Here is a 12,956-nt window from a genome sequence, read left to right as displayed (position 1 = left end):
CCTTTCTTAACTGCCTAGAAAACTCAACTTCCATGTATGCCTTCTTATCATCTCTGACACCTTCAATATAATGTAAAATGTCAACTTCATATACCGGCCACCGAATTAGAAACTTCTCAAAAATCAATGGTGTCCGAAATAGGCACGCCAGTGCCAGTACGATCCTATTCAATTTCCTGTGCATAATTCGGTCAGATATGGATCAGGAACAGCCTTCATTAAATGCTTCGATCAACTGCTGCACACAGGAAGTCCTGTTTGTCCATACAAGTCTTCTCAGAAAACGATGACAGCCTCGTTCCTGACAGACTGTCCTAGGACCACAGTGATGCCTCTTAGATAAGCAATGGTGATTATTTTTTCCACTGATTAGGCATCTGGAATATCTCACCTTTTGGGAACTCAATCAGCTCTGCTATTTTCAGAATTGTGGCTGTAGCCAGACGGGCATCCACAATAAACCTTTTATCGAACTCCGAAATTTTTTTTTCCATTGTGATCAAGACTACTAACGATTACTGACCAGCAGCATTCTTAAACAGTTGCTTGGAACACACGTGGTGACGCAAGACCAAATGTTTTGCATATACGCTATATAAGTGACGTTTACATACATCTACATAAAGTTTTCTAATTCAGTGGCCGGTATGTGTAGTATCCGAAGTTTATATATCTCCATCATATCACTTCTCCTCCTGGAATATATTAATATATTCCATAATCCTGATATCATCTTTGCACCATCTCCACAACTTCTTGATTCCTATTGTAACCCAAAAGACCACACTTGCTCAGAGTAGTCTAGAGTGAAGTTGTCAAAACCTTGTACAAAGGCAAAAATGACCTCCTTTTCCCTATACCATAATGTTCGTTTCAGCTCTGAAAATTTCATTCAAGTTGTATGTTCAATATTTGCTATGTTACTTTTGACACTTTAATTTCATATCCATAAGAATTCCAAGATTCCTATCCTCGCCAGTTTCTTCAAGCTCTTACCAATATGATATGCTGCTGGGAATGTCAACATACCAAAGTGCCATAAAGTTACATTTATTAAAATAGAACTGACAACCATTACTTTCCAATATTCAAATCAATCCGTATGCAGAATCTAATACAGAAGTCATATATATCTCATATACAAGTAGACAAAAGATGTTTGACCTTATTAATAAAAATCTCTGATATGAGATATATATGACTTCTGCATTACTTCAACCTTGGTATCTCTCCCACTGATGAGACATCAATAAAGGTCTTAACCGGTCTGGGTAGTGGCCCTTCCTGTTATGCATTGCATTATACATGCCCAAAAGGGGGTGTGCTTTACATTATAGGATACATACTAAGGCAAGTGATATGAAGTCATTAGCCTCTATATACAAGTAGCTGAGACATGAATATATTTCACGTGCAGAACTTTTTTTTTTTTGCTTACTTGGGGAAAGGATTAAAACCAAGTATAAAATTTCTTGGTATCCTTAATGAATCTGTAACTGTCTGAATCTCAATCTGTAAATGTGTAACTTGAATCTGCAACTGTCTTTTTTGGGTAGCGTAACGCTGTGGATGTAAACGTCATTTCTACAAAGTTACACAGGCACAAGTTTTTATTATTTAATGTAATATATTATTACTCTTTGACTGGTTCACGAGTTAGTCCACTTCCGGCACGGGAAAGATTCATGAACATTTGAGTTTTTAACTCTGCATCACTAGAAAAGCAACCGTAAAACTCACACACAATTACAGATAATAATACGAGTTTTTAGGATTTATAACCCCCAGATGGCAGCAGTTATCTGCTGTATGCTCTCCTGAAAAGCTCTGATTTATTGCTAGTTTTGGCGCGCTATCTATAAATATTTGAAGGATGGAAACTGGCTGCCCAGTAGTCTTCAAAGTTACTTAGTACTACACGAGTCCCGCCTGGTCCCTTGTGGAATAAAAGGCGTTAGTGGTTTTATTATTATTATTATTAAGTGACACTCCCAGTGGAGTCCAATGATTCGCCGTCGGAGGGCACTTTACGTTGTGCAACCCACCTACTTCGATATTAATCTATTATTAACATATTAAATGTCATGTTTTGTTGAATTATTAATATTTGATGTAATATAATATAGTATACAACATATTATGTTATTTATTTCTATTAAAGATAGAAAGAACTTTTGTAAAGTGAGGTCAAAGTTATAAGTCGAGTGCACTATAATTCAGTAAACTTTCATACAGCTTAAACAAACAAACACCATGGTTTAAACCTGCTTTCCTATTAGACGCTTCTTAAACCGTAGGCCTGAGTAGGGAATGAGAGGCTTCCCGGTAGTTCCGCAAAACGCCCGCAGCACGCCTTCACTTTATGGGAGTGAACTTCGAAAGAATGCTAACAGTTGTTTTGAGAGCTGACATAATACTATGGACCTCTTTTTCTTTTTTTTTTTGGGTTAATGTTTTCTAATGTGGTTAGTGTTGGCAGTTAAGAACGCGATGTGATTTACATTTGCGTACTGTTTTTTCTTGACGCTTCAGATTGTTTTTAAAAATGAAGATCCGCTGTTCAGTTTTACATGTTTCTCCATGGAAATTTAAATTGGCGTGCTAGAAACCACGTGAGAGTGTTTCTGTACTTGTGCAACTGCATATCTATTCAACATAAATGGCTTTTGCAAATCTCTTGAGAACTAAAATATTCGAAAATGTACTTCAGTCTATCGAAAAAAGTCAGAATTTTTTGACTTGGGCAAATAGAAATACCGAAATGGATGATGAGAGTGATTCTTGCTCCGCTGATTCTGCAGATATCCACAAAGAAATCTATACGTACTCTTATAAAAATGGAATTGATTATGATGTTTTAGAGAACTTAAGTAATGATGAGGAACATGAAGTAAGTTAACTTGTTTGATTTCAGCAGTAGAAAATCATTTTGTTTTATTGTAAGTTCTAACTAATGCAAGTATGAGGTATTAAAGTGCTAATATGTGTTTATAATAGTAAATTATCTATTGGGATGAAGACTATAGTCTTAAGTACCATTGCGCGATATCCGCAAAACTATGGTAGGAATGAGTTCAGTCCTAAATAAAATTGTGGGTAATCAAGTCTTAGGCCGTCAAGGGTTTATTGAAAAGACTAAAAGTTAACTGTGCCACTTATCCAGAATTAATCAGGATAATTTAATTAAGTATATAAATTTCTCTGTTATAAATAAGATATAATTTTTCATATAAATAATATTTATGAACTGTCCATTTCACTATTAGCAAAAATGATTCCACATAAGAAATAAAACACAGCTGTGAAATCACACAGTGCTTCACAGTATAACTTTCAACCAAAATTTTCTAGCTTGATTACAATACTTTGAATTATTATTACAATGATCATAATGGTAATATTTTACCTGATATAAAAATAAAACACATTATGTATTATTAAGTATTGACACCAGGAAGTGTTTTATAATAATAAATAATAATAATAAAAACATTATTATAGCATATCAGTATAATAATGAGAATAACTGTATCTAGCCATCCCTAGGTCTTGTTACCTGGCTTGCACAGAAATATTCTCATATGGAAGTAGCAGGGTTTCTCATTCCAGAAAACAGGCAAACTGGCCTGAAGAACTCACTTATTTTCCATCAATAAATGTATAATGACTGGGACGTGATATGAATCAAGGCATTGCTTAAAATGCATGGTGGATATAGATAACAATAGTACTTATTAATTTGAGTACTTCCACAGAGACTTAAGACTCATCACAGGAAATCCATTTCATCCTAAACAATATCATGCCTCTTTTAAAGTCATTCACTGTCAGTAAACTCATTACTTACTCAGTCAACATAACTACAACAAAGTAATGAGTTTACTGACAGTGAATAACTTTAAAATATTGTTTAGGATGAAATGGATCTCCTGTGATGAGTCTTAAGTCTCTGTGGAAGCACTTAAATTAATAAGTATTATTGTTATCTACCCATGCATTTTAAGCATTGCCTTGACTCATATAATGTTCCAGTCATCATACATTTTAGCAGTTTATTCTAACTTATCACCACAGATATAGTTTAATATTAGATACTTATCATTTAAAAAAAAAAAGTAAAGTGAAGAAAAAAAGTGATGACTGCATCTTCTTGTGTAGTGAGGAAGAAGAAGAATTTGATGATGAAAGGATATTGGCAAAGGCAGTAATGCAGAATCTTAGGGAAGTTTTTAGTTATCTGGTTAGAAAGGGTTTGTGTGGAAGGCTGACTTTAGTTGCTGCATGATAACATCAGTTGAATAAATATATATATATATATATATATATATATGTGTGTGTGTGTGTGTGTGTACACACACACACAGAGAAAGAGATGTTCAGCAAGTGTTTTGTCAGTGTATTTCATGTTAAGGGAATAGTGTTAAATATGTGATGATGGGCAAAGAAGAGGAGAAACTGGGAGTTCATAAATGTGAACTGTTTGGGATTTTAAATAAGCTCAATATTAATAAAGCTGTGGGACAGATGGGATATTACCACTTATGGGAATGTGTGAAGGTGCTAACTAGTCGTTTTGGTTATTCAAAAATAGTCTAGTAATAGGAACAGCTATAGAGGTGTGATACTGTAGTTGCATAAGGAGGGGAAAGGTAGTCCAAATCAATGTTAATACAGCCCTAATGTTAACTAACTATATATCAGTTTGTATGTCAGGGGTGGGAAAAACTTCTTTTCGCAAACAGGAATTGTTAACAATATCCTTAGGGTGGTATTTACTTTGGGATAAATTTCTACGAGATTTTGGTTATTTATATATATATATATATTTAATATTAAAATTTGGTGAGGACCACTTTTCTCTTGTATTATTTTTGAGAGAATTTTTAATTCTTCAAATAAATCTACTGCATTGCATAAATCTATTGCATCTACATCAGATGCTGTAAAATATCTTGTTGCCCTAATACAGCGCCTATAGCAATATGGCTGAACGAGCACCCTTAATTAAGCTGCGCCGCAAGTCAGGCTGCCTCTATACTACACTTGTCAACGGTACTGTCTGGATACAACAATCCAAATATGGGTCCACATCCAGTGGCCAAACTACACACTTTGCAATTTTTTTTTTGCCACAAGGAAAATGGTGCCTGTGCCTTTGTAAAATCTGAGAGAATGGCTAATTTAGAATCTCCTGCTTTTGACATTCTCTGGCTCAAGGTTTCTTTGCCCAATTTAATAACATTCATTTGTTGCATCTACCATTCTCCAAACACTGATAACCATTCTGACTTGTAACCCCACAGGTCATATTGAATTTTCAGCTTATAGGAAGCCAATCTATATTAGCAGATACATTTACTCATCCTCCCACCATCATTCCTTTACAAAAAAATGAGTATTAGAGCTCATACATAGAGCTAATATGATCTGCTCTTCTGATCCCCTTTTGTTAAATGAACTGAATAAAATTAAAAGCAATCTGATATGTAATGCATAAAACAAAACTACCATTCAAAAAAATTATTGATAATTATCATCCTTCTACCAGACTACAATCTGATGTGAATAGCATCAGATTGTAGCAAAAATTCTTTGTAAATTCAATCTATATTCTTCCTTCAAACCAGCTAGGAAACATTAACTTTGTTAATGGTAGGAACCTTCCTACCATTAACAAAGGATACATTACCATCTCTTTCCTTACGTGTTTCACGTCATATTTCCTATTTTGGTTAGACTAGCTATTCTGTCTTGATTAGAACTGAAGAACATCAAAACTGTATTACATTTTTTGAATCTGATAAGTCTGGCTTTGCTCATGCTACTGACACTAGGCACAAAGTTCTTTGGAACCAGACAAAACACTCCATTCCAGCAAATTCAAATCAGTTGTCTTTTTCCTTGAAACATGTGAAATGCTACAAAATCTTCCGAACTTGAACTAATCAGAATGTAGGCCAATATCTCAGTTTTGGGAAGTGATCCCTATTAATTGTTCATACGTTTTTTTTAAATTAATAAGTACTTTAAATAATTTTTATGTACGCAGCTTACTACAACTTTTCTTTTGAACTCTGATAGTGTAATATCACATACATACTTCAGTTGTGAACTGAGACATGAGCTAGTATACGAATGATTTATGACTCATTGTTTTGATTTATCTTTTGAATGTAGTTAATGGTCTATTTTCCTGATGATGTCCACATGTCCAAGTATTGTTGGATGAAATATATTCGAGTTTTTGAATAAATTCTATATAATTTTTGTTACATGTGTAAGCCATGAAAGTTATTTAAATATGTATATATTGAAAATATACTATGCAGTCAGAAATAAAGTTAATGAAAGAAGAAAGATGGATTTTTAAGAACTATTTCAAACACAGCAACTACTGCAGATAATTTTTTAATGTTTGATTTTTAATGTTTCCGAATTGAATTAGTTGTTTGAACAGGTACCATTTTCTGCAGTTATTGGTAATCGTACAGAAACTGAGTATTACTATTCCTTTTTGGTTATATCTTATATAAAGATGAGTTCTTATTTGCTTTTATGTTAAAATTTTGCACTGCTAAATCCAATATCTTAAAATTTTGTATAGGATCCCATTTCCTATTTTGAGAGAATTAGTCTATATTTGGATTCAAACATCAATTGGGGAAAAAAAATGTAATGTTTTAAAAACCATCAGATTTCAAAAACTGACATCTGTTAAAAAACTGATTTAGTTAACATCCCAAACATTGCTTCTTGTGTATGGTAGTTTGAAAACAGCAACATTATTAGCAGCCAAGTTTAATCCGACTTCTGCCAAAGCCAAATTTTTGCTAACCTGGTTGGGTGGATAGTGTTTCTGCTTTCCAACTGAAATGCCAAGGGTTTAATTCCATTGGCGACACGAATGTTTGTGCAGGTCCTTAGGTGGGAGGTGATTTTAATCATCATGTGTAAGCTTACTACTCTACTTATTCAAAGCCTCAGGTAGTATGAAAAAGTATATTAATAATAAAAAAAAGAAGAACAAGTATGGTATATATTAAAGTCTAAAAAATTTCTATTTTTTTTTATATCAGACCCAACATGTAAAGTCACAAGATCTATAGCATATCGCTACAGTGCTGTGGAGACAGAAGAAAGAAGAAAATATGTTTCTTGAACAGCTGAAGGTTTTAATCTTTTGGGAAAACAGAATGAGTGAGGCTGTTTCAAAGACCAGAGGTAGATGGAATGAAAGAGGAGGAAGAGAAATTGGTTTGGTAAGTTTGAAGGTAGATGTTGATTGGAAACTGCTGTTGCCATTAGTCTTAGACTGCCTTGGTGCATTTGCTGGAGAACCACAGCTTGGATAGTAGTTGGGTATTTATTTATTTTAGCTGGAAAGGAGTTGAAATTATGGATATTGTCCTATTTGATACCCTTGTAATTCCAGATGACATGAGACCAAGAAAAGTTGGTCTCCTGTTTACCATGAACAAGGTTGTTAAAAAAAAAAAAAAAACAGATGGCCTTTGAAAGAGTTTTTTTTAATTATTATTTTGGAAAATATTGGATTGTGAACAATCAGTTGTATTTGGAGAGCAGTGTCTCAAAAGAATATGATTGATCAATGTGCTACAGGGTTCATTTTTGGCTATTTTTGTTTAACTTATACAGTAAACCCTCAATTTATACAGTAAACTCTTGAACTCACATCCTGGGGATGTGAGTTCAATGTTGCAAAATGGCTAAACGGTCCGTAGCTTCTCACCTGTTCTAAAATAAAAACTTTAAACGTACTTTACTTTACCCCATGGTTTAAACTAGATTAAACCAGATGTCTGATGATGTCATCTCCTAATACCTATTGCCCTATATATATAAAAAAAAAAAAAACGTGACTTAAATTAAATTAAACCAGGGTCTGTAGACGTCTCTTGTTCCTACAAGAAAGAGAAACGGAAAACAATTTAAACTTAAATTATATAGGATTGAATTTTGGAACTTGACTAATTAGCTTAGTGTCGAATTAAAGGGATCCATTGTTTTGAAGGGCAACTGAGGGGAGAAAATCTCCTGACGTCTGTTCTTTACAGTTTACACTGTAACATATCTGTAATAAAACTTTAAAAAAAGGAAAATAAAAGAAAAAAACTATTAATTAATTCTGGAGTTGGTCTGAGGAAAAGAAACCTGATATGACTTTGAAAGAAATCAATGGAACTTCAAATGAAACTCCCAAAATAAAAAGGGATTGACATAGTGGGGGGAAGAACCTGGCCCGAGTGATGCAGTCCACAACGGAGCTGCACCGCCACGATGTAAGCCTTTGCAGCTCGGGTTCTCAGGTCTACCCCCCTCCTTTGTGGACTAATAATCATAAACCTGTTGGGGCAAGCGAAAAAAAATTATATATATATATATATATATATATATATATATATATATATATTTTTTTTTTACCCCCTCCTGCGTGAACTAACTCAACTTTCCTAGCTGTTGTAACTTTTGGAAGTATTTACGTCCAAGCCACTAAGTGTCTTCTTTGATCTCTGACTCTGTTAACTTTCTCAAAATTCTGCAGAAGTACTTACTCTCGGTGTCTGTCAGGCCCAGATGACCCGTTACCTGGTTGGGCACAGCCGTGTCTATGTCCTTGATATAGATATCCTTCCATTTCATACTTATAATTCCTTTCCGAAGGAGGAACGTTGGCCCATCTTCTCTGCAAATTGTTACGAATACACTGTCTGTGGATTCGATGGGTCCACTCCATTTCTTTATTATTGCAGTCCCATTTTTAAACATATTTTCACCCATAACTAATTTGATTTCTTCTACAGAAAATTCTTCAGCCTCTTCCTGTATTGTTGTTTTGGTCTCCATTTCATCAGCTTCTGATTCTTCCGATGAGGTTGTGTTACCTGGCTTTGATTTTTTAATGTTCCCTTCTTTAGGGCTTTGTGACCGCTTTTGTGTACCTTCTTCTTTAGTAGTTTCCATTTCTTCCTCCGTTTTGCATTCTTCCTCTGCTTCGTTTTCCTTCTCTGTATCTAAAGTGGTAGTTTCTTGTTGGTTGTGTTCCTTTATTTCTTCCACTGCGATTTCTGGGGTGGTGGCTTGATCCTTGGCTGTTTCTTGGTCCTCTGTTCTTTCTTTGCTGGTCGTTTCTGCATTCTTAGTTACGGGCGTTTCCTTCTTATTGCGTTTATGATTCCCTGTTGCTATTGTGTTATGTGCAGCCTTCAGGGTTGGGAAGTCTTCCCGTTCTGTGTCATTAATATTTACTGCTGGTGTTACTGTGGTTGGCGTGATAGCACCTCCCATCTTTTCTGCCTGGTTTCTGGATGGGCAGGTATCTACTTTGTGATCCATGGTTCCACATTTAAGGCAAGCTGATTCGCATTGTTCTAATGCATGGCCTGTTTTAAGGCAATTTTTGCACTTAAGTCTAGGGCAGTCTGCCCCAAGGTGGGTGAAGACGTCACACCTGAAGCATTGCTTCTTTACGCAATGCTTCAGGTTCATTGCTTCTTTACATTGCAACTTCAAAATGAAGTTGGGAACGGGTATTTTAATCTCCATGGAGATGAAAACCTCCCCTGACTTCCACTCTGGGATGTCCATGTCGTCGGATATTGTTACTTCTCTAACTGTTGCCCATTTGGAGAAGTACTTTTTTATCATTTCATCCCCTTTCTCCAAATATTCTAGGGGAACCTATCTATTTTAATGGGCTTGAGGATACTCCACCATGGAAGGATAAAGTTTTTCCCCCGGCACATTGAACTCCTTGACAGAGTTTAGATCGCGTTCCTTCATTTTTGACAACGATCTGAAATCGTACCCCCCCCCCGTAAAGGAGTAAATCCGAAAATGTTTTCCGACCTCACGCAATCTATCAGGGCTTTCGCGAATGTCTTCTTATCAATTTTCATGTTAACCTCGAACCCGAGGGTTTTATCAAATAAAAGAAAGGGAGGTTTCCTTGCTATATAGTATATACCATATACCATGGGCCAAGATAGGAACAAAAAACCCGGAATAATAAAAAAAAAAACAATATTACCAATCCAGGCAGGATAATTCTTGAAGGGAAACTTCAGGGCGATCATACAGCAGGGCTGGAACTGGAAGTCGAAGCTCTCTTTCAAGGTCATGGGAAACTGGCGGACTGGAACTCGTAGGTAGACCTAGTTAATGATATCATCCAGGTAGACCTGAATGATATCAAAGAGGATGCAGGACATATATGGTGCAGAGGGTGAAGCTTGACGCTTTTCATATTTCCTGTTGTCTGTTTCGGGAGCAGTGATGGGAAAGATTTGTGAGCTATTTGTCATTGAGTGTTAGAATGGTTTTCGGCCTTTTATGTTTCCAGTGGTCATTATCGTCATAGTTTCCGGCTTGTTGTATTAGTTGGTTTGGATGCATAGATGTCTTCATAAAGAATTTTTCTGCTAGGGAGCGTAGTAGGTTAGGGGATATTTATGTCCCGGTGGATCTGGGCATTCCTGATGAACCACAGGGCGTCCAGTATCATTCGCAGGCACTTGTTCTGTAGTCTTTGTAGCTTGAGGATGTTTGTCTTGGAGGTATGGCTCAAGGCTTGGGAGGCATATATAATTGTGGGATGGATCACTGTCTTGTACAGTAGAATTTTGTTTCTTGAGCTTAGTTTGCTGTGTCTATTAATCAAGGGGTATAGCTGAGCGATAACTTTTGAAGCTTTGGTGCATGTGCTCTTGATGTGGCTGTTGAAGCATAATCGTTTATCGAGAAGTATTCCGAGGCATTTAGCTTTAGTTTTTCTGGGAATTTTAGAGCTGAACAGGATGATGTCTCCTTTGGGGGGATGCTAGTCTTCTTGTGAAGAGTATCGTTGTGCTTTTCTGGGGGTTTAATTGTAGTCTCCAGTCTGTAAACCATTTTTCTAGATTCAGGATGGTGTCTTGTAGGTTACGAGATGTGGTTGGCGGGATCTGGCTAGTATAGCTTTGTCATCTGCATAAAGGGCGATGGTGGATGTGAGAGGATTTTGAGGGATGTCTGCCATATAGATGTTGAACAGGATCGGGGCTAGCAGTGATCCTTGAGGAACTCCAGCGAGGATTTTCCATTGGGTTGAGACTGTTTCATTGATTTCGACTTGCATCCTCCTGTTTGAGAGGTATGATTTGATCAGGTGTATCATGTTTAGTGGAAGGTTAGCGATGATAAGTTTGTAGAGGAGGCCTTGGTGCCAGATCTTATCAAAGGCCTTTGAGGTCTAGGAAGACGGCTCCAGTGTGCTGATTCCAATTAAATCCTGTGGTGATGTATTCTACCAGTCTATGGATCTGCTGGGTGGTGCTGTGATTTTGATTTTACGCTTGGATTCGCCGATAGTTCTTCAGCATGAAACTCGTAGATCATAGTTTTCGATCTTAGAGTTTCGCATACTGGCTGTAAAATAATAAGGGATTTTTATCACCTTAATTTAATTAACTTTGCCAGAAACTATAGCCGTTCGGCTTTTCACTTAATATAATATATAATATATATGGGCACACCACTCTGGCATTCGTATAGTGAAGGTATGTAAGTTCTTTTCACTTAATCTTTGATGTCATCCAGTTCTACGTACTCACTGATGAGACCTCAAAAAAGGTTGAAACCGGTCTGGGTAGTGACCTTTCCTTATAATGTAAAGCAGTATTACATCTCCTAGCGCTGTGTTTTCACATTATGAGAAAATATCATGGATAGTGGGGAAGCTTGCTCCACCTTTGCTTCGAGTTGCCTTGGTGTTGTACTACCAAGTGGTCACTTATGCTTGGATTCGCCGATAGTTCTTCGGCATGAAATTCGTAGATCATAGTTTTCGATCTTAGAGTTTCGCATACTGGCTGTAAAATAATAAGGGATTTTTATCCCCTTAATTTAATTAACTTCGCCAGAAAATATAGCCTTTTGGCTTTTCATCCACAGCCTTTTAGTTGGAGATTTGGATACACTATCTCCAAGTGGATGCTACTGGGCCAGCAATGATGAGGATGACAAACACAAGAGGTTATGGTAATAGTTGAGGACAATGATATGTCGAGATAGTTTATTGTTCCGTTGTACAAGGGCTTAATCAGGTGTATTTGGACTATGGCAGAATTACCGTATTTGCCAGCGTATAAGACGCACCCCCTTTTCTGTACACATTTTTTAGGAAAAAAAGATTTTTTAGATTCTCTTCCTGATTCCGCCAAGTTCTTATCATTTTCTCAGTTGGGGATGGCCCGAAATGCCTCTCTGCAGCCCTGTTTTCATGTTCTTTAGCTTACGCAATCACATGTAGCTTGTATGCAATATTGTAGCAATGGCGACGTTTTTCAGCCATAATTTGCCAAGAAATTTAGAGAAAATTTAACAGCAGAAATTTATCACAACCATTCACAACAACCATGACAACAATTGGAAAGTTTAAACGAACAGGAAGGAATACAGCTATATTCACTGAACTCTATGTAACTGGAATGCTCTCACACACTGCAAGGATGCAAGAAAGAAATCACACAATTCGGAACAGAGAAAATTTCCAGGAATGAAAGTAATAAAAAACTGCGTATCGGCGTATAAGATGCACCCTGTTTTTCAGACCTATTTTCAAAGAAAAAAGTGCATGTTATATGCTGGCCAATACGGTATATTTTGATCCATAGAAGTGTCACTGAGGTCGTTCTCTTGAATGTTGGGTATGAGGACATTGATGGAATGCCATCTGCAGAACTTAATAGATTGAAGGAAGGAGGTGAGATGATAGAAATGATTAAGATGATGGGTTTATGCTGGATTAGTACAGAAAAGATTATCTACAAAGTAGGAGTGAGGAGAATGAGGGCAATCCTTGAGAGTGCATCCAGCACACATTCCCTTGAATGGTAAGATGCAATATCACATCATTGAATTAAATAGTAGTTACTTCCATTGATGAAATTTGCATCTCC

General features: G+C 36.3%; 1 protein-coding gene across 1 annotated transcript in view; it reads left to right on the top strand.

Annotated features, from left to right (window-relative positions):
- LOC150093198 (uncharacterized) overlaps nucleotides 1–12,956 on the top strand; it is a 145,827-nt gene that overhangs the window by 57,824 nt on the left and 75,047 nt on the right. The window lies entirely within an intron of this gene.

The sequence above is a fragment of the Typopeltis vanoorti genome, chromosome 24, assembly GCF_054136105.1.
Source record: "Typopeltis vanoorti isolate ZY-2024b chromosome 24, IOZ_Tvanoo_1.0, whole genome shotgun sequence".
Lineage (NCBI taxonomy): Eukaryota > Metazoa > Arthropoda > Arachnida > Uropygi > Thelyphonidae > Typopeltis > Typopeltis vanoorti.
Note: the sequence above shows the minus strand (reverse complement) of the source record. Positions and strands in the feature narration are given on the sequence as shown.